At 44.4% G+C, this 22,881-nt stretch overlaps 1 protein-coding gene across 4 annotated transcripts in view; it reads left to right on the top strand.

Annotated features, from left to right (window-relative positions):
- Positions 1–15,977: 15,977 nt before the first annotated feature.
- The window catches only part of LOC137384272 (phosphoinositide 3-kinase regulatory subunit 6-like), a 126,330-nt gene continuing 119,426 nt past the window's right edge, over positions 15,978–22,881 (top strand). For 2 of the 4 annotated variants that reach the window (XM_068058057.1, XM_068058055.1), the window contains exons 1-2: positions 15,978–16,111; positions 16,616–16,814. The gene's annotated coding sequence lies outside the window, so the exon portion shown is untranslated. The remainder of the gene's footprint in view (positions 16,112–16,615; positions 16,815–22,881) is intronic. The other 2 variants (XM_068058053.1, XM_068058054.1) reach the window with 1 other exon arrangement.

Below are 22,881 nucleotides of genomic sequence, written 5' to 3'. Positions count from 1 at the left end.
TCTACCTGGCAGAGTTGCTCATCCACTTCTATCATTCTCCTTCTCTGCAATAGCCCCCGGCATTCAGCATCTGTGTCCAGTTGAATAGAGCTCGAGAGGAGAACTGAGGGGAGGATTGCACCCCTCCCCCACCCTTATTCAGACGCTTCACGGTTCTCCCTACCACAAATGCCTGCTTGTGCTCACTTCTGAGGTGTGAATCACCAGGACAAACCCCAATTAACTGCCTAAGTGTCTATGTGAACTCACTGAAGTGTGAGTATCTGCGCTTGTGCATGGCAATAGGTCCTGTGATGGTGCAACCTCAGAAGGAATGAGGTCCTCCAAGGAATCAGCTTCATGATGTGTTGAGACACATGTTGTACGGGTGAAGGGATAAGATTTAGTCATGGCAAAGTCACAATCTTGACAATCATCAAGCTCTGTCTTCGCCTAGTTCAGTCATTGATGAAATTAAACCAGCATATGTGTGTCAGAGGTATTTGTAATTCTGTCACCAAATATCTGCGAGCTCCCTCTCTGTCCAGCTCCAACTGGGAGGATTGCAGATGCGTCGCTTATTTCCAGGGCCTCCTCCTCAGTGAGCTGTGCCATTTGTGGAAGGCCACCTCAATCCTGTCCTTCTTCCTTGCGTTTTGAGGTCTCTTCTGCAAGGAGTAAGAAAAGCGACCTGTGAGTGAGTGAGTGAAGAAGCAGTCTTCACCTGACGAATACAGTGCATTCAGTGAAGGTGACTTTGATACATGTACATCACATTGCATAAGGATTGGGGTGATAGTCAATGGTGGATGGATGAATGGGGAAGTGATGAAATACATTGAAAGTGAAGGCTTGCTGTTGTTAAAAGTTAAATAGGTTTGAGGAGAGTTGTGATGGAGAACACTTAGCAAGACAGAATATGTCACATATTTTTACAGAACCAAAATGTAACAACAAAACAAAAATTACGTGTTCTTGGTATGGCATTTGTCAGAGATAAAGGCTTAATCTGAACTACTACCTCCCTTACAAGCACAGTTTGCCTGTACTTGAACATAGTTGATGAATATACAATTCATCAGTGAACACCAGTCAATACTGTCACAAACTACCAGCTGTAAATGCATTGTTCCTTTTATCCAGTGAACACCATAATTTAATTTCGAAGCACAATTAGGTGTTTCTGACTGAAGAATTAAGAATGAGCGGCACAGTGGTGCAGTGGTTAGCACCACAACCTCACAGCTCCACCAACCTGGGTTTGATTCTGGGTACTGCCTGTGTGGAGTTTGCAAGTTCTCCGTGACCGCATGGGTTTTCGCCGGGTGCTCCGGTTTCCTCCCACAGCCAAAGACTTGCCGGTTGATAAGTAAATTGGCCATTATAAATTGCCCCTAGTATAGGTAGGTGGTGGGGATGTGGTAGGAATATGGGATTAATGTAGGATTAGTATAAATGGGTGGTTGATGGTCAGCACAGACTTGGTGGGCCAAAGGGCCTGTTTCAGTGCTGTATCTCTAAATAAAATAAATAAATAAGACCAAAGTCACAAGCTAGATATGGATGGGAGGCTTGTTCATCCTAACCCACCTCATTATCCAGAAGACTCCAAACCTCCCCTCATTGTGACATCCACATGTTTCTTTAATGATTTCTGTCTCAACTGCTCTACCCTGAAGTCCAATCCATATTTTGCTCAGTCTTTGTGCCGAAAACCTCCTGAAATCCATCTTAAATTAGCCATTTTGCCCATTTGACCCTGTGCTCCTTTGTTTTTTGCACAGCTATGATTTGATTTCAGATTTGCCATCTTCTTACTGTTCACACTCATATGCGTTTGATCTCACTTGCTCCCTTGGCAAGACCAAAAAGGCTTTTAACTTTTTTCACATGTCTGTTGTGTCTGATGCAAGAATCTTCGTTGCATTGTTTCCAGAAATTGAACATTTCACGTAAAATAGAAGACAATAGTTAAGGTGCAATATGACAACTACAATTTCTAACCAATTGTCTAGTATGAGGTTCTCCATGTTTTACTCTACTCTTTTGATTAGATAGTGCAGAATTCTATTGCTTTGCTGATTGCTGCTTTGCAGCCGTTGGCTTTACTAAACACTAATTCAGCGACTATCAACCTCTTTCAGCTTCAGCTTTAGGTGTTTAGATACCATACCTATAATGTCCATATAACACTCATTTTTTCTTACAATGACACTACTTTACACTCATCTGCATTGAATTCCTTCTGCCACATAATATATTTCATCAGATAGTCACTTGCTAGTACAGAACTTGAGTATTGCTGAAAAAAGAGACATGCTGTCGAAGCCACTGAAAGTTAACTTGCAGGTGCAGCAAGTAATTAGGAAGGCAAATGGTATGTTGGCCTTTATTACAAGAGAGTTTGAGTACAGGAGCGAAAGTTTTACTGTAATTGTATGGAGCCTTGGTGAGACTGCACCTGGAATATTGTGTACAGTTTTGCTCTCCTTACCTAAGCAAAGATATTCTTGCCATAGAGGGAGTGCGACGAAGTTTCACCAGACTGAACCTTGGGATGGTGGGATTGTCCCAGGAGGAGAGATTGAGGAGACTGGGCCTGTACTCTCTAGAGTTTAGAAGAATGAGAGGTGATCTCACTGAAGCATACAAAATTCTTACAGGGCTCGACAAGGTTGATGCAGGAAGGATGTTTCCCCTGGCTGGTGAGTCAAGAACTAGGAACACAGTCTCAGAATAAGAGGTAGGCCATTTAGGTCTCAGATGAGGAGGAATTTCTTCACTCAGAGGGTGGTGATCTTTGGAATTCTCTACCCCAGAGGGCTGTGGAGGCTCAGTCATTGAGTATATTCAAGACAGAGATCGATACATTTCTAGATATTAAAGATATCAAGGGAAGTGGGGATAGTGTGGGAAAATGGCATTGAAGTAGATGATCAGCCAGGATCTAGTTGAAAGGTAAAGCAATCTCGAGGGGCTGAATGGCCTATTCCTGCTCCTATTTCCTATGTTCCTAGACAGGCAGTATCTCATTTAGAAATTCTAACATGCAGACTTACTCCAGTCCACTTTTAGGGTATCTTCTTCTTTGGCCTCCTTGTCTCAAGAGACAAAGTGCCTAGAGGTATTCAGTGGTGTGTGAAGCAGCGCCTGGAGTGGCTATAAAGGCCAATTCTAGAATGACAGACTCCTCCACAGGCGCTGCAGATTAAATTGGTTGTCAGGGCTGTTACACAGTTGGCTCTCTACTTGCACTTCTGTCTTTTTTCCTGCCAACTGCTAAGTCTTTTCGACTCACCACTCTTTAGCCCCGCCTTTATGGCTGTCCGCCAGCTCTGGCGATCACTGGCAACTGACTCCCACGACTTGTGGTCAATGTCACAGGACTTCATGTCGCATTTGCAGATGCCTTTAAAGCGGAGAAATGGAGGGCAGGTGGGTCTGATACCAGTGACAAGCTTGCTGTACTATGCGTCCTTGGGGATCCTGCCATCTTCCATGCGGTTCACATGGTCAAGCCATCTCAAGCGCCGCTGGTTCAGTAGGGTGTATATGCTGGGGATGTTGCCCGCCTCGAGGACTTCTGCGTTGGAGATACGGTCCTGCCACCTGATGCCAAGGATTCTCCAGAGGCAGCGAAGATGGAATGAGTTTAGACATCGCTCTTGGCTGACATATGTTGTCCAGGCCTCACTGCCATAAAGCAAGGTACTGAGGACACAGGCTTGAAACACTTGGACTTTTGTGTTCCGTGTCAGTGCACCATTTTCCCACACTCTTGGCCAGTCTGAACATAGCCGCGGACACCTTTCCCATGCGCTTGTTGATTTCTGCATCGAGAGACAGGTTACTGGTGATAGTTGAGCCTAGGTAGGTGAACTCTTGAACCATTTCCAGAGCGTGGTCGCCGATATTGATGGATGGAGCATTTCTGACATCCTGTCCCATGATGTTCATTTTCTTGAGGCTGATGGTTAGGCCAAATTCATTGCAGGCAGCCACAATCCTGTCGATGAGTCTCTGCAGACACTCTTCTGTGTGGGATGTTAATGCAGCATCATCGGCAAAGAGGAGTTCCCTGATGAGGACTTTCCATACTTTGGTCTTCGCTCTTAGACGGGCAAGGTTGAACAACCTGCCATCTGATCTTGTGTGGAGGAAAATTCCTTCTTCTGAAGATTTGAAAGCATGTGAGAGCAGCAGGGAGAAGATCCCAAACAGTGTAGGTGCGAGAACACAGCCCTGTTTCATGTCACTCAGGATAGGAAAGGGATCTGATGAGGCACTGCTGTCCTGAATTGAGCCTTTCATATTGTCATGGAATGAGGTGATGATACTTAGTAGCTTTGGTGGACATCCGATCTTTTCTAGTAGTCTGAAGAGACCACGTCTGCTGACGAGGTCAAAGGCTTTGGTGAGATCTATGAAAGCAATGTAGAGAGGCATCTGTTGTTCACGGCATTTCTCCTGTAGCTGGTGAAGGGAGAACAGCTTGTCAATGGTGGATCTCTCTGCTCGAAAGCCACAATGTGCCTCAGGGTAGACACGCTCAGCCAGCTTCTGGAGTCTGTTTAAAATGACTTGAGCGAAGACTTTCCCCACTTTGCTGAGCAGGGAGATTCTACGGTAGTTGTTGCAGTCACCGCGGTCACCCTTGTTCTTATAGAGGGTGATGATATTGTGATATTGGCAACGCGCATGTCCTGTGGTACTGCTCCCTCATCCCAGCACAGGCAAAGCAGTTCGTGGAGTACTGAGAGTATAGCAGGCTTGGCACTCTTGATTATTTCAAAGGCAATGCCGTCCTTTCCAGGGGCTTTTCCACTGGCTAAAGAATCAATGGCATCACTGAGTTCCGATTTTGTTGGCTGTTCATCCAGCCTCATCCCTGACTGGCAGAGATTGGGCTGCATTGAGGGATACTGCATTTAGGGGATACTGCATCATAAACACGTTGTCGGAGCTGTTTATACTTTAACTTTAGTAGCACCATGGTGCACCTTTCTCTTTACTGTGAACTTAAGTTGTGGTGTCATTCCTAAATCCAACACTTAAAAGAACTAATTGAAGAAGCGGTGTCTGTCTCACACTGCAATTCATGTTGGAGAGAAAAATCCGCACACAGAACTCCTTGACCTCCGGTTAAAAGCTTAAATGCTTACAAAATGCTGGTGGGCGCACCTGCTTTCTCTGAACCTTTAAATCAGCTCCAGCTAGATTCCATATAGTGAGACTCCCTCCCCCATGGAGTTTTACACCACTTCTCTTTGGGATATATAGATACACCCTGCTGAGAATTTATCAATGAGGCAGAGCCATCTTGAATTGTCTGTCTGCAAAATGGAATTTCTAAGCACTGGCTCACTTGCCGTATCTAAATTATGTTTTAAGGATTAATAAGATTAATTCAACCTTGGATTTTAATAACCAGGAAACAAATTCAGTACAAGAAGCATCTGGTGAAAACGTGGACCACCTGCCCTTTTACTACCTCAGTCCGTCATATATAAACCTGAGTACATCATCAAAAGTGGCACTTCAACAAAAAAAAATTATTTTTCTTTTCTGGTTGAAATAACCAAATTTCATCGATAGTGCTGATGGTTTGTTTCAGATTGTGTTCTCAGAATTAACAGTGAAGTAATTGTCTGTTACTCTTGACTTGTTAGGTAATATCAAAATATCAAAAACTTGCAATATTCTTCCTGTTTTATCAATGTAAAACACATGTCTGTTAAACACTTCGGGTGTGTATTAATGTACAAGATAAAGGAAACAACAATGTTGAGAGACTGCAGTTGGCTCATGTTATATCTGATATTGGAACATAGATACAGGACTAGGCTATTCAACCTTTTGCTCCTACTCAACATTGAATCTGATCATGGCCGATCTGTACCTCAACTGTATTTACCTCCCTTGGTACCATATCCTTTGACACCCTGACATCACAAAAATATATCGATAACAGTCTGGAAGATTACAATTGACCCAGCATCCATAGCCTTTTGGGAGAGTGGATTCCAGGTTTGTACTCCCCTTTGGGTGAAGAAGTGTTTCCTGATTTCACTCCTAAATGGGCTAGCTCTAATGTTAAGATTTTGCACCTCTGTTCTGGTTTCCTCCACCAAAAGCAAATAGTTTCTCTACTGTACTGAATCCTTTTATCATTTTGAACATCTCAAATAGATTACCCCTTAACCTTCTAAACCTGAGGGAATACAAACTAAGTTTATGCAGCCTGTCCTCATAATTTAAGCCTTTAAGCCTTGGTATAATTGTGGAAATCTATGCAGTATCTCCTCCAATATATTGTTGCTGAGGTGATGTACCAAGAACTGAACACAATACTTCATAGGCCTGAATGAGTGCAGTATAACTTCCTCCCCTCCTCGCCTTTGTCTTCTAGACTCTTTAAGATAAAAACCAACATTCCATTAGCCTTTTTGATGATTCGTTAGAACTGTGCAATCGCCTTTAGTGTTTCCTGTACTGGCTAGACACTACCTGGAGTATTGCATTCAATTCTGGGCACTGCACCACAGGAAGGATATATTAGTCTTGAAGGGGGTACAGCCAAAGTTCACCAAGTTGTTACTGAGGCTAAAAGGATTAAATTACGAAGGGTTGCATATCCTGTCTTGTATTCTCTTAAATAGAAAAGATTAAGGAATGACTCAGGTGTTTAAGATGACTAAAGGATTTGATAGAATAGAGACAAACTATTTCCTCTGGTGGGGGAATCCAGAATGAGGGGACAGAGAAATTAGAGTTAGATTCTTCAGGGATGAAGTCAGGAAGCATTTCTTCACATAAAGAGGAGTGGAAATCTGGAACTCTCTCCCCCAAAAAGCAGTTGAGGCAATTGAAAACTTCAAAACTAGGATTGATAGAATTTTGTTAGGTAAGGGTATGAAGGGATATGGAATCAAGGCAGGTAAATGGAGTTAAGATAAAAAATCAGCTATGATCCAATCAAATAGCAGAAGAGGCTCAAGAGGTTGAACGGCCTATTCCTGTTCCTAAGCGAATATTCTGATTGGCCTTTCTGGATGTGGCACCACTATGGCGCTGATCTACATTGGCTCCTGTTTGAATGGCGCCTCAATTTTAAAATGTTCATCCTTGTTTTAAAATCCCTCCATGGCCTCATCCCTCCCTGTGTGTATTTCACTGAGTAAGACTAATGTGTGGATTCAAAGCAAGCAGTCATTATTGGACTTGCTTTATTTACACCACCCCAACAGAGAGGGCAGCAGAGAGGACAGTATAACAAAATGCTTAGGGGAGAGACCATGAGTGGGCTTTGATCCTGCAGGTGGTGTTTTTTTTTGTGTTTTGCTTTTGGGCATTTTGGGAGGTTTCAGCGCTGTTTTTATGGTGTTTCGCCCTTTGGGATTGGAGAGCTACTGTGGTAGTTGTTTTCCTAACGGTTGGGGTTTTAATGCCTGACCCAGGAAAGCTTCAAGCAAACAATGGCTGCAACCAACAATAGAGCTCCAGGCCAGGGGGCATGTAACACTGTTAGGGTGGCGGTGAAAGATAGCGAAGGCAGTGCACCCATCGACCGTGCCTTCTTCATTAAGAAAATCCTGATTGAATACTTGTGGATTCCAAGCTGCGGACATCTTCTGCCTGCAGGACTTCCCCAGCAGTGGATATTTTGATGTAACGTTCAAGAACGTGGTGGGATGTTTCAAGTTGCTGAAGGTGTTCAAGGAGAAAGGAAACCAGGCGCCGCTGTCGATCCTCACAGCAGAGCCGCTCTTCAAGCTGCTGTCACAATGGAACCAGATGGTGACAATCCACCTCTACAGCCCCCATGTTCCTGTCGTGGATGTGCTCACTTTCCTCGCTAGGTACGTCGAGGTGGTCGGGAGCAACACCGAGCAAGAACCCGTTTGGGATTTGGACCAGCAAGTGGAAGGTCAAGGTGACCTTGAAGGTCGAATCCAACGGTGCCATCATCCATCCTCCCTCCAGCTTCGCTATCGGGGGAAGTTGAGGTTTCTTGGTCTACGCGGGGCAGTCCAGATTTTGTCGGACCTGTTGCAAATCTGGTCATGTGGCGGCCAACTGCAGCACAGTCGTCTGCAAGAAGTGCAAACAGGAAGGCCATCACACAAAGGACTGTAAGCAGACTAAGTGCTGCAACCTGTGTGGTGGGGTAGGCCATCTCTACAAGACCTGCCCCAAGCACTGCCTCAGTTACACACAGGTGGCAAGGTCCAAGGAAAGTCTGGAGGAAGGAATGGTGAACGCGCCTGGTACTGCGAAGGAGAACACCAACCCTCCCCGCAGTGAGAAAAGTCAGATTAAGAAGGAGAGGAAAGGGGGAGGAGCTGCAACAAGCAACCGAACACCTACCCCATGCCCCGAAACTCCTCCTCAACAGACAGAATTAATGGAGGAGGAGCCAGCAGTGGGACAACTGGGTGAGTGCCAAGTGGTCAAAAGGAAAACCACAAAGAAAAAGTCCCGAAGAAAGGAACACACCACCATCCAAACCAGTCGCAAGAGGAGGCTAACATCTGAGACAGACTACAGCAGCAGTTCCTCATTGGATGAGAATGGGCTGGAAAGACGGCACCTGCAAAAGAAGCGGCAGAATGCAAAGGAGCTGGAAGAGAAAACCCCCAGCTCCGAAAAACTGGAAGTAGCAGTGGGCCCAGCAGACCCCAACCCAAAGCGCTGAAGCCAGTGAGATGCCCAGTGCACCCCAGCGCAAGGAGACTGGGAGCAGTGGAGCGTTCAGTACACTCCAGCTCCGGGAAGCCGGGAGCAGTAACATCCTCGGTGAGGAGCAGAGGGGAAAGATACCACCAGCAGAGGACAGTCTAATCCTCGCTGCATGCAAGACCGCGCCCCCTGCCCCCCCCCCCCCCCAGATGTCATCCCAGTGGAACAAACCCCAATGAGTGACTAGGGGATTTTTCTGAGCCCAACGACTGTGCAACAGCTTGCACACACTATGGGTATGCAGGAAAATACCCAAGGACTGGGACTGGTAAGGACGCCTGGAGTGGTAAGCAAAATCCAGCTTTAACTGGGTTTAAAGATTGCTTCCATTAATGTGCGTAGCATTAAATCAGCTAGGCAATGTGTTTCGACCTTGGACTACCTTGCCAAGGTCAAAGCCAACCTACTGTTTCTGCAGGAGTGTGGAATACCGCACCTCAGCACTTGCAATGGTGGTCCCACGGGCTATCAATCTGGTCAAGGGGGAATGATTCCCGTTCCCCTGGCCTGGGTATTCTGTTGCAGGGAGGCAACTTCACCATCTCCAAAGTTAAGGAGACGTAATGTGCCAAAACACTCCACTTCAGTTAATCAATGTGTATGCCCCAGCCCAAAACAGCGAGCTGCTGACTGTCCTCCAGCAGCTTCCACTGCTGCTGCCGACATCAGGGCCAGTCATCCTAGGTAGTGGCTTCAAGTGCATCATTGATGCAGCTGGACAGTCCAACAGAGACATCAGCAAACTGGACGCTACGTCCAGACCCCTTATGGAAACAGTAAAAGATGCCAAGCTGCATGACGTCTTCGGCAACCCTGCAGACGGAGCTCAGCGGATATATATCTGGTCAAGACAGAACGGGTCTGCTAATTCCAGGATTGACTTCCTGTTTGTGTCTCGTGCTTTCACAGTCAGATCCACCGCAGTCAAGCCAGTGTACTTCTCTCACCATTGCCTCCTACTGGCCGAGTGTCACCTACAGCCGGTTGGCAGGGGGACATGGAAGCTGAATGTAAAACTGCTGACCCCGGGGAACATTGAGTAACTCAAAAGGGATTACAAAGGTTGGAGAACTGTGAAACCCATCTTTGAGATTCTGGCGCACTGGTGGGAAGTGACCAAGGCGAACATCAAGAGGTTCTTCATTCTCAAAGTTTTTCAGAGGGCGAGAGAGAGACAGAGGGAAAAGTCCCGACTCCAGAAAAGCACGCAGAATCTGCTCCTGCTACAGTTGATGGGGGTCGCAGTCAAGGAAAATCTCCAAGAGGTGAAGAGTCAGCTGGCCTCGCTCTTTGCCACGGAGGCCTCCAAGATCATCTTCCAGTCCAGAGTCCGCTCCGTTGAGCAAGATGAGAAGTGCTCGCGTTTCTTCTTCCGGAAGGTACAGAGAGAGAGAGAGCTCTGTGATCAGCAGCCTAAAGGAAGAGAATGGCTCGGTAACGTCTTCGCAGTCCGACATACTAAGTATTAGCAAATCCTTTTATGCTGGGCTGTACGACGTGAAGCCTACAGACAGCATGGCCTCCCAGTTATTCCTGTTATCTATCACGGAGGTCTTAGATGGCAGTATGCAGGAGAGTCTGGACAAACCGCTAACTCTGGATGAGCTGACAAAGACCGTCAGGTCCTTAAATACGAGTAAATCTCCCGGAAGCGACGGCTTACTGGTTGGGTTGGATTCGATTCTGTGGGATTGGATGGGCCCAGGCCTGCTAGGAGTGTACGAGAGTATGCTTCTGGCGGCAGCATTTCAGAATCCACGAGGAAAGGCATCATCACCCTCATCTACAAGCAGAAGGATGAGAGGGAGGAAATCAGAATTTGGCGGCCCATCTCACAGTTTAATGTTGACTACAAGATTCTGTCCAAAGTCATTGCCAGTTGGGTCAAGTCTGCTCTGGAGTTGGTGATTCACCCTTACCAGACCTGTACTGTACCCGGCAGGAAGATCTCTGATAGTCTCACGCTTCTCAGGGATATGATTGCCTATGTACGGGACAGCGGGGTGTCTCATCATCTTGGATCAGGAGAAGGCTTTTGGCAGGATATCACACACCTACATGATTGATGTGCTCTCCAAAATGGGGTTTGGGGAGTAAATCCACAATTGGATCCAACTGCTCTCAACAAACATCAGGAGCGCAGTATCAATAAATGGGTGGGAATCAGAAAGGTTCCCAATCAAATCTGGAGTCAAGCAGGGTTGTCCTCTCTCCCCTGTCTTGTTTATTTGCTGTATCAAGCCTTTTGCTGAGGCCATTAGGAAGCATGCGGGCATAAGAGGGATGACAATCCCAGGCAGTGGAGGCACTCAGGTTAAAGCCTCCCTGTACATGGACAACGTTGCTGCCTTCTGCTTGGATCCGCTGTCCGTTCACAGGCTGATGAGCGTCTGCGACCAGTTCAAACTGGCCCCAGGAGCCAAAGTAAATCACAGGAAGAGTGAGGCCATGTTCTTTGGGAACTGTGCTGACTGATCCTTCGTCCCCTTCACTGTCAGCTCAGACTACCTGAAGGTGCTGGGGATATGGTTCGGAGAGGCTGGGGTGTGCACCAAAAACTGGAAGGAGCGAGTAGCCATGGTAAAACTGAAACTGAGCATGTGGGAGCAGCGTTCTCTCTCCATTGTGGGTAAGAGCCTGGTCATCAGATGTGAGGCGCTCACGTTGACACTGTATGTGGCACAGAATCGGCCCATACCCCACTCCTGCACTGTGGCGGTCACCTGAGCCATCTTCCGCTTTATCTGGAGATCGAAAATGGACCGTGTTCACAGGGACGCAATGTTCAAACCTCTGGATAAAGGGGGAAATACCGTACCCAACGTTGCTCTCATCCTGATGGCCACTTTTGTCTGTGGCTGCATCAAGCTGTGCATAGAACCCCAGTCCACAACATCAAGTGTCACTACGTGCTGAGGTTCTATCTGCCCTCGGTGTTTCAAAGGATGGGTCTGGCCACATTGCGCGGAATGCTCCATTCAGTTCGATCGCGCTGTACCACCTATCCTTGGTGGAAAGGTTTGTGCAGAAAAACACGTTTGACCACAAATCCATCAGGCATTGGTCTGTATGGAATGTCCTCAAGGACCTATGGGACAAGTAGATGGTGGTTCCTGTCGGATGGTTCCCCGAGCAGACTGCCAAAGTTATTTGGCGGAATGCCTCATCACCAGACCTTTCAAACAAGCAACAAGATGTAGCTTGACTGATGGTGACAAGGGCCCTCCCCTTCAAATCCTTCCTGCACGCCCAGAGTCTCACCGCCTCAGCACGCTGCCCTCGAGGTGGCTGTGGTGGAGAAGAGACCGTGGTCCACCTCCTTCTGGAATGTGCCTTTGCAAAACAGGTCTCAAAAGAGCTGCAGTGATTTTTGTCCAGGTTCATCCCAAGCAGCTCTGTAAATCAAAGCTCTGTGCTGTATGGGCTGTTCCCAGGGACGCATACCGAGATAAACATCAACTGCTGCTGGAGGACCATCAACTTGGTGACAGACGCTCTTTGGTCTGCTCGAAACCTGCTGGTTTTCCAGTGGAAAGAGTTATCCATAACTGAGTGTCGCAGATTGGCCCATTCCAAAGGCCAGGACTACATGCTGAGGGATGCACTAAATCTTGGGGCAGCTGCCACAAAGGCTCAATGGGAAAAGGTCACTGTGTAATGTCCTCCTGCCATAGTGAACTGAAGATCTGGAACCTGTGTAAAACCCCCCCGGGCTGTATGCACCAAAATATGTTTTTGCTGTGTAATGCAAATGCTCATTGCATGTATTTTTTTTTAATTCTTCCATGGGATGTGGGCGTCGCTGGCTAGGCCAGCATTTATTGCCCATCCCTAATTGCTCTTGAGAAGGTAGTGGTGAGCTGCCTTCTTGAACCGCTGCAGTCCATGTGAGGTAGGTACACCCAGAGTGCTGTTAGGAAGGGAGTTCCAGGACTTTGACCCAGCGACAGTGAAGGAACGGCAATATAGTTCCAAGTCAGGATGGTGTGTGACTTGGAGGAGAACTTGCAGGTGGTGGTATTTCCATGTATTTGCTGCCCTTGTCCTTCTAGTTGGTAGAGGTCGCGGGTTTGGAAGGTGCTGTCTCAGGAGCCTTGATGCATTGCTGCAGTGCATCTTGTAGATGGTACACACTGCTGCCACTGTGCGTCAGTGGTGGAGGGAGTGAATGTTTGTAGATGGGGTGCCAATCAAGCAGGCTGCTTTGTCCTGGATGGTGTCGAGCTTCCTGAGTGTTGTTGGAGCTGCATCCATCCAGGCAAGTGGAGAGTATTCCATCACACTCCTGACTTGTGCTTTGTAGATGGTGGACAGGCTTTGGGGAGTCAGGAGGTGAGTTACTCACCTCAGGATTCCTAGCCTCTGACCTGCTCTTGTCGCCACAGTATTTATATGGCTACTCCAGTTCAGTTTCTGGTCAATGGTAGCCCCTAGGATGTTGATAGTGGAGTTTCAGCGATGGTAATGCCATTGAATGTCATGGGGAGATGGTTAGATTCTCTCTTGTTGGAGATGGTCATTGCCTGGTACTTGTGTGGCGCGAATGTTACTCACCACTTATCAGCCCAAGCCTGGATATTGTCCAGGTCTTGCTGCATTTCTACACAGACTGCTTCAGTATCTGAGGAGTCACGAATGGTGCTGAACATTGTGTATAATGGAATGGCAAGAGTTGTGAGGAAACTCACATTCTGTATCGAAAGAATCTGATTGCACTTTCTAAAATGTCAAGTTTGAACTGTTCTATAATTTTATTTTACAGATTTTTATGAATAAAGTATATTTTTGGAAAAAACAAAATGCTCAGCTATGACAATATACTACACTCCCTCCCCACTTAAAAAAAACTTAAACATTAAAATGTAAAATGGTACACGTACATAATTTCCCAGAATACAAAAACAATACCTGAAATTAAACAGGTTGCGTGGCATGCTTATTACTGTAATCACAACTAAAACATATATGACCAATATTTCCAGAGTAATTTACATGTGACAAAATTGTTTTCCTTAATACCAGTATTCCATTAACAAAAATGTCATCATTAGACAAGAAATAATGAAAAGAACAACTTATTTCTTCTTCCTTCCTACATATTTTCAATTATCCTATCTGGCTTCATTCGTTTTCTGTCTGGGTGTCTTCTTCCATTTCTATTAGCTTGACTCTGTTCTCCCAACATCTCAGACAGTGCCAACCCTGAACTTTGACTTTGACTACCAACTCCACTTAATGGTTGGGAATGTGAAATTGATTGATTCATCTTAATCATCTGACTCACTTTGCTCTATCGAAGGATTCTGTGATACTGGCAAACTTTGATTTTCTTTGAGACTTGCACTGTCTGACTTTCACTTGAAACTGTAGGAATTTGAACTATTGGAGGTTTATTTAATTCAACAATATCATCTGCAACTGCATCCTCACAAAATGCAACTCTCAGTGCAATTTCATTCTTAGTCATGCCTTAATATGAGTCCAAAATCTCATTAATTTCAGAATAGTCCCAAGTACTGGGGTCTCGCGGGCAACATTGGTTAGACACCACCTCAAAAGCATCTGGCCCCATCATGGTGAAGACAACATTTACTTTATCCTCATCTCCTACTTCATTTGCTTTCAGCCAAATGTGTAACCTTCGTTTGTAAGTACACCAGACCTCTTTGTTCAGGTTAAATTCCCCCATTCTCCCCAAATATGTCTTTAATGCCATTTTTTTCAATTCCATACTGCGCTGTCTCACTGAGTTGTACCTGAACACGAAGTGTACACACACAGAGCAATCTTTCAAATCCCCCAAACTTCCTCAAAGTCAACTTTAGGAGTTATAGAAAGCGTGCTACAATGTTCTCCAGACTGTAATTTCTTAAATGAAATGTAAGAAAGAATTCAATCCCATCCTCGTTACCACCTTTCTGTTGAGTATTTCACTGAGTAAGACTAACATGTGGACTCACAGCAAGCAGCCATTACTGAACTTGCTTTATTTACACCACCCCAGGAGAGAGGGAGGTACAACAAAATGCTCAGCTATTCCAATCTACTACACTCCCTACTTCTGTAACCTTCTCCAGCTCTACAACACTTTGAACACTTTTCCCATTAAGAACTGTGTGGCACAGTAGTGCAGTGGTTAGCATTGCAGCCTCACAACTCCAGTGTCCCAGGTTTGGTTCTGGGTACTGCCTGTGGTGAGTTTGCAAGTTCTCCCTGTGACTGCATGGGTTTCCTTTGGGTGCTCTGGTTTCCTCCCACATGCCAAAGACTTGTGTGTTGATGGGTAAATTAGGCATTCTAAAAAAAAAATGCCCCTAGTGTAGGTAGGAGAATTGTGGGGATGTGAGAGGGAAAATGGGATAAATGTAGTATTAGTATAAATGGGTGGTTAATGGTCAGCACAGACTTGGTGGGCTGAAGGGCCTGTTTTGGTGCTGTATCTCTCTATGACCTCTTGTGCTTCATTGATTTTAATCATTCCACCATGCCCTTCAGCTGCTGGAAGTTTTGGAATTCCCTCTCTCAACATCTCCAACTATCTACCTATCATTCCTGCATTAAGAATCTGCTTAAAACCTACCTCAGACCAAACTTTTGGTCATCTGCCTTAATATTACCTCACGTGTCTATATAAATATAAGTTGTTGTTGGTCATAGAGTCATTTACAGCACAGCAGAAGGTTACATCCAAGTGGATGACCTCACACTTTCCCCACAATAAAATAACCTGCAAAAATTTCCATGTCAGGAACTACACAGAACTTTACAATCTTAAATTCCTGGCATGGCTGACAGGTTTTATATCTGTTTATTTCTCAATTTATCTATCGATTGGTCCACCAATCAGTAGATGGGCATAATTGTCTCTGAACAGGAAAATGCCTCTGTATTTTTGTGACTTCTAAAACAATCTCAAGGCAGAAACTGGCTGAAACAATAGGTAAAAGCCACCGAATTTCTGATTTGGGGTTCATATGACTTATACCCCCCACCAAGAGTGAGGGATCCTTCAGAACTCATAATTCTGGCTTCCGGGAGAAATCATTGCCTGTTTCAATCCATTTTTTGTGTGTGTGTGTGTTTTACCAACACTACGTTTACAGCTATACAAAGACAAACATTGAAGTTTACTCTTGTACTTTCTGCTAAACTTACTTCCTGGAGTGGGTTTGACTGGCGTCAAGTTAAACCAATGAGAAGTTCAGGTTGGATTTTAACTCAAGTTACCAATTAGCCGGGCGTGTAGGCGGGCTGTCTCTTGTCAGGTTGAAATGACTCTCTGGACTTTCGATCTGAAATCGCATAAATTTGGGAGTTCGCTTAGTAATTCGTCACATCCACATTTGGGATTGGGAGCCGTAAACTACTGCGGCCTGAAAACAGATTTTAATCGGTGAGTTCAACACCATTGATGTTTTGATGTGAAACTATTGCTTCGACTTTCTACTGGTCTTTGTTTTGCTTGTGAAGTATTTATTTGTGGTAGATGCAAAAGTGCTTAAAAATAGAAACGAAATGAAAATATGGGTACAAAATTAAGCATGGCAGGTGCAGTGTTATGACACAACTATTGGGACCATTTTAGGACATCACTGATTATTGCTGATGTTCAGCAGCGCGGTCCGGCTGCGGATTTGACAGCAACACTTCTGCAGAGGAAAGTATCGGAAACGTTGTAGTGAAATCGTGTTATAATCAGTAACCCGTCGGCTTTCAAGAGTATGTGTTGGAGCAATGCCAATTTCACATTCGGTCCTCGCATGTAGTGTGTGTTGGAGGTGGTAAAGGGCAGCTCAACATATTAAACTTTATGTGTTGCTTGTAATCCTGACAAGAGATGTTACAAATTACGAAAACAGAAGTTAGTTTTCTTTAAAGTTATCGTCTTTCTTCATAGAGGCAATGTTTTTCAATCTGTGACTGTCCGGAATACCGACATTAATGGACCTCTAGTAGCCATCGCAAAACGTCAATCCTGAGGGGTCCAGATTGCATTTTGAACTAGGAGGAAATGTTGAGCACTTCACATGTTTGAGATGAAGTTACAGCCTTGAAATCGCTTCAACATTCCCAATGGCTCAGTGTTTATTACACAGGTCTGTGATTAGGCTTCCCATTCTCAGTTAGCTACAGTGGAGGAACTAGAGATGCTACCATTGGTCTCAGCACCTTTAGATTACAACGGGGAAACTTGCCCAGGGTTCCTACTACAGTGTCTCCATGGGAACAGGAGTACACCATTTAGCTCCTCCAGCATGTTTCACCATTCAATGAGATCATGACTGATTTATCAATTGTAGATTGAAAATTAACAATTGATTGGGCATCAGCTGCCATTTGCAGAAAAGAGTCCCAAACTTTTGCCACACTTTGCGTGTAGAAGTGTTTCCTAATCTCACTCCTGAAAGGACTGGCTCTCATTGTTCGAGGATGCCTCGAGTCCTAGACTCCCGAACCAGCAGAAAGTTTCTCTCTATCTATTCCCCTTAATATCTTTAAAACTTCGATCAAATCACCTCTTACCCTTTTAAATTCCAGGGAATGCAACCCTACTTTGTGTAATCGCTCCTCATAGTTTAACCCTTGGTGTCCAGGTATAATTCTGTTAAACCTATGCTGCATTCCCTCCATGCCAATATATCCTTCCTACAGTGTGGTGCCCAGAACAGCTCACAGTACTTCAAAGTGGTTTAGCCAGGGCTTTGTATAGGTGACGAATTCTTCTGCCCCCTTGTCCTCTAGATATTGCATTAGCCTTTTTGATTATTTTCTGTACTTGTTCATGACATTTTAATGCACTATGTGCCTGGACCCCCAACTCTCTTTGGACCTCACTGTTCCTCCCTTTTCACCATTTAGAAAGAACCTTAGGTCAAAATAAGATGACCTCACATTTGCCGACATTGAAATCACATTCACTTAATCTATCAATATCTCTGTAATTTTATTTCTTCAATGTACGCTGTTTACAATGCTTTCTACCTTTGTGTCATCAGCAAATTTAGATATGTGGCTCTCTTCCTTCATCTAAGTCATTGATAAATACAGTGAATAGTTGAGGCCCCAATACAGATCCTTACAGAATACCACTAGTCACATCCTGCCCATTATCCCCACTCTGTCTCCTTCCGCTCAGCCAATTTCCTAATCAGGGCAGTAATTTGCCTTCAATTCCATGAGCTTCAACTTTAGCTAATAGTCTCTTATGAGGAATTTCATACAATGCCTTCTGGAAGTCCATATGAATACCATCCATAAACATTTCTCTGTCCACTGCTTTAGTCACTTCTTCAAAAGGTTCAATCAGGTGCTTCAGACATGACCTACCCTTTACAAGTCTGTACTGGCTCTCTCTGATCAGCTGAAAAATTTCAATGTTCTGTCGCCTTGATTATCATACCAGGTGGTGGCATAACACGGGCAATATCAGATTGGGCACCCGTTATATGCTGCATCTGATATTTAATTCACTGGCTGCAATGGAATTGAATATAAGCAGCTGCATACAATGATCCAATACCGCCTATTTTTTGTCATCGCCTGTGACGAATTTCTACCCGTTGCAGTTTCTCAACAACAGATCTTCAGCTAAGTTGTCTATAATTCTTTGGTTTTCCTCTCTCACCTTTCTTTAACAACAGAATGACGTGCATGGTACCTGAATCAAGAGAACTTTGGAAGATTATAGTTAGGGCACCTGCAATGTTCTCACCTATTTCTGTGATGGAAACCATCTAGTCCTGGGGGTTTGTCACTCTTTGGTGTGATTGTTTTCTTAATTACTTTTATTTTGCTTATATTAATTTCAGTAAGTCCCTGTCCCTCATTCAATGTTAGATTCCTTGGGATCTCTGCGTGCTGACCTCTTTTTCTTCTGTAAATAATGCACAAAGTAATTATTCAGCATGCCTGCCATTTCCTTATTTTCACTGGTAATATCACGATTAACAATCTTCAAGGGGCCCACATTGCTCCTGATCTTCCTCTTTTTGCTGATATAATTGTAAAAGCATTTTATGTTGATTTTGGTATCCCTTGCAGCTTCTTTTCATACTCTCTTTTTGTAGCTCTTACTATTTGTTTCCAGGTTGAAGTTTGTGTGTGTGTGTGAGAGAGAGAAAAGACATTGGGTGAGCTGATTTAAGCTGTAACAGCACACTGCTCAATGGCCATTATTCATGTTTGAAAGACTCTATTTTTATGTCCCTAGAGTGGTAATCAGAGGCAGTGCAAGGTATGGAACATCTTTTCTATTGGTCCTCCAATGGGGACATTGTGATTCATTTAACAGATGTGCTTGGAATTCTTGAATCTCCATTTCATCATTATTTACCAATCTTCATCTCCCCCCTTTGGTTGCCATACAGATATGTATAGCTTGTTAACTTATTTTTAAAAATGATAATGATGCTGCGCTAGTTGCTCACGTGGAAACTCAGCTACAAAGACTCATGGACTGTCTCTCCCATGCCTGGAATTTGTTCTCCTTGACTATAAGCATTAAGAAAACAGTGGTCATGGGACCACGGTCTGCCCCTGATCACACTAAATAACACCCCACTGGAAGTGGTTAGCAAATTCTGCTACCTTGGGTCCACGGAGACAGACAATCTGTCCCTTGATGCAGAGCTTGATACACACATATGGAAAGCAGCTATCACCTTTGTCTGACTTGCAAAACGCGCATGGAATAACACCGAGCTGACTTTTAGGACCAAGCTGACATTTTACATAGCCTGTGTTCTCAGCACCTTGCTGTATGGCTGTGAAACATGGGTGACTTACAGCTACCAGGAAAAGAAGCTCAATAATTTCCATCTTCACTATCTGCGGCACATCATGCGCATATCCTGACAGGACAAAATCACAAATGTGGCAGTTCTCTCAAATGCAGAGCTCCCAAGTGTGTTGGTACTAATCAAACAGAGGCAGCTTCAGTGGATTGGACATGTCCAAAGGACATGGTCGCATACCCAAGACCTTCTGTATGGTGAGGTAGCCGGGGCCAGACGACCAGTGAGGCACCCAAAGCTGCGCTTGGAGGATGCTTGCAAGCCTGACATGAAGGCCCTAAATGTTGACTATCACACATGGGAGTTACTAGCTGACAACAGAGGGAAATGGAGACACTTTGGGCTGAATTTTACCAGCCCCTCACCATCGGGGTTCATGGCGGGGGTTCCGTAAAATACTTGCGGGAACGACCCGCCACGACCCCCAATGCCGAGCAGGCCCCTTCGCATTTTACCAGCGGTGGCGAGGCCTCAGTGCAGCCTTCATTTAAATATTAAAATTTGTTTTTAAAAACATGCAAATCAACTTACCTTATCCCAGCGGCCATCCAACGCCGATATTACGGCCGACGGTCACAACCTGAGCGCCTTCGGAACTCCGTTTGGAGTTCTGATGCGAGATACTGGTGGGGAGGGGGGAGGAGTGAATTTATTAGGGCAGTGGGGGGGGGAGTGGGGAAAACATTTTTTATCAGCTGTGGGGATGGTGGGAAGGGGTTGAAGGGCAAATGTGACAAAGTGGGCGGGAGGGGGGGCAATGTTCGGGGTGGGAATAAAGTTAATGTTCGTTAAATTGGCCAATAAATAAACCACTGGGGGTTTGGGAATTGGCCTCTAGATTTTAATTTTTAAAAAAATAAAATGAACACTAACATAACTTTAAAAATTCAAATTTTTGCTAAGGGCTTGAAGCCCTTTAAAAATGGCTCTGGCACCTGTGTGGTGGCGCCAGTCGCCGTTGTCGGGGACGGAGCGGCCACCCCTCTATGTCATCGGGGGACGGCTCCTCCGCCCCCTCCATTTAAATGAGCCCTGCACGAAATATCATGGGGGCTCAGCGGTGGCGCATCCGTGCCTGAAGGCCGCCAACTTCAAAGCATGCCACTGCGATTTGTGGCGCGCTATTAAAATTCAACCCATCCTGTAGACTGGTGTGTACTACCACAATGACCAGTTGTTACAGCAGCTTGGCAACAGGCGCCAGTGTCAAAAACAACAACTCACAGCATCACTTGGCAGCTTCACGTGCAGCACATGTGGCAGCACCTGCCTCTCAAGGATAGGTCTTCACAGCCGTCAACAAATGTGCACCAAGAGAAGACACTCCACCTCAATGGATTGTTTGCTGTGTGTCCATCATCTTTCATAGATGGAAGGATGCCAACTATTTTTAAAAACTCAATGCCAGTGGAGTTCATACTGCTGTTGACTGGCTCAAAGCAGAACTATAATGAGATAACACCAATACTGGTCAATACAGACAGCTTTATTACAGTGATGCACTGAGAATCTGAACAAAGGTACATAATAAGGCCAGCTAATAAGCACTCTGGAGATTGTTTGGAGGCAGCTTTATTCTGTTTTGGGTCTGTTTTATTGTTCAATGGTGGACATTGATCCAGATTCCACATGATGATAATAGCTAATGTATGAGAACAACTGAAAGATTTATAATTGTAATCTGACCACGGCTGTTTATTGAGTGATAATTATAGCTACCAGGAAATGTAGTAAGTGCCATCTAATAATTAAAGGTTGTAGGTTGTAATGAAATTATTTGGCTCTACTGAAACTAAATGTTGGATACCGCCCATGTGCCAGGACCTTAAGCTCTGAAATTCCCTCCCTAAGCCTCTCCGCCTCTTTACCTCTCTTTCTTCCTTTAAGTCGCTTCCTAAAATCTATCTCTTTGGCCAAACTTTTGGCCATCTCCTTATGTGGCCTCGTATCAAATTTTGCTTTATAATCCTCCTGTGAAGTGCCTTGGGGCATTTTATTATGTTAAAAGTGCTATATAAATACAAGTTGTTTTTGATTGTGAGATGTGAATGAGATATGATTCTAGTTGTCGAAGGACAGTAATTCTGCTTCCCTAAATGATTTTAATATTAAAATTTACCCAGTGGCAATATCGCTGTATATTTCTCCATATACCTAGATAAAAAAGTCATTTGGAACTTTTGATCTCATTGCCACTCATTCATAGTGTTGAAATATAGGAGAAACTTTATAATATTGCAGTTGGAGCATATTCATAGTATTACTTTGTTGAGTCTTAATGTCAGTCTTGTAACATTATATGTTGCACAACTTGAAACCTGATATTTGTTCCTGTCTATAATAATGCCCTCCTCCAGCAAAAAAGTTGTATTTGTATATATTAAAAAGAATAATAATGATGCAGTCTTTAGTCTTTGGTGAAACAATAATAAATCTCAGATTGCAATGATTCTGATAAACTTACCTGAGCTTCAAAATTTGTGTTAAAGCACAGTGTGCATAAATATGTAGTGAATTGCATCTGTGAAATTTCCCAGTAGTCAGCAGTAAATTTATAGTAATGATACCGCAAAACAGCTCTTGAAGCGTAATCATTATCAATCTAATTGGTTTCTCAAAGGACTTAGCAGGTAAACACACTGTGTTGCATAACATGATACTGAATTATATGAAGTAAGGATGTCATGCATTCGATTCCTCATTGTAGACAGGGATAGTGGAAAGTAATCAAGCAGACTTGCTGCTCTTGATCACTTTCCAGCAAATCTGCTGGTAAATGAAGTGTTGGTGAGAACAAACTGGGCTTGGTTGTGATATCTGCCAACATTGACTGGATAGGTTTGCACATAAGTAGAAGCCACTTGTTACAACCAGCTGAGAAAGAGGTCTAGGGGTTCCCTTTCAGCCTTCACCTGGTCTTACTGTAACAGGGTTTAATTTTAAACACACTGTGTTTTTAGCTCCCCCTTGGTGAATCCTTGTTCACCGCTTTCCAATTATAAGGCAAAAAAAAAGCACAAGCTGGCTTTCTTAGGTTTAAAGAAGAAAAGTTTAAATTTATTAAACTTAAACTCTAATCCAGTTAACGCTTATGGATACACGGCGCACCCACGCTAGCATGCATACGCGATACACGCATGCAAATAGAGACAGAAAAGATCAGAAGAAAAATATAGTGGAGAAGTTTGAGGCAATATCTGAAGAGTTTTTGTTATGGTTCTTCGAGCTCATTGTCGAGTCCTTGATTGTCGGTAGATCTTGCTTTTAATTGGGGCCCAGTATTTTTCTTAAACTTTGTTCGCTGTAGGAGATTTTTCTCTCTTGGGGTTCATGTGTCTTCAATGGATTCAGAGGCTTGTGAGAAAGAGAT

This window comes from Heterodontus francisci, chromosome 26 (assembly GCF_036365525.1).
Source record: "Heterodontus francisci isolate sHetFra1 chromosome 26, sHetFra1.hap1, whole genome shotgun sequence".
Taxonomy (NCBI): domain Eukaryota; kingdom Metazoa; phylum Chordata; class Chondrichthyes; order Heterodontiformes; family Heterodontidae; genus Heterodontus; species Heterodontus francisci.
This window is presented reverse-complemented; position numbering and strand designations above follow the sequence as displayed.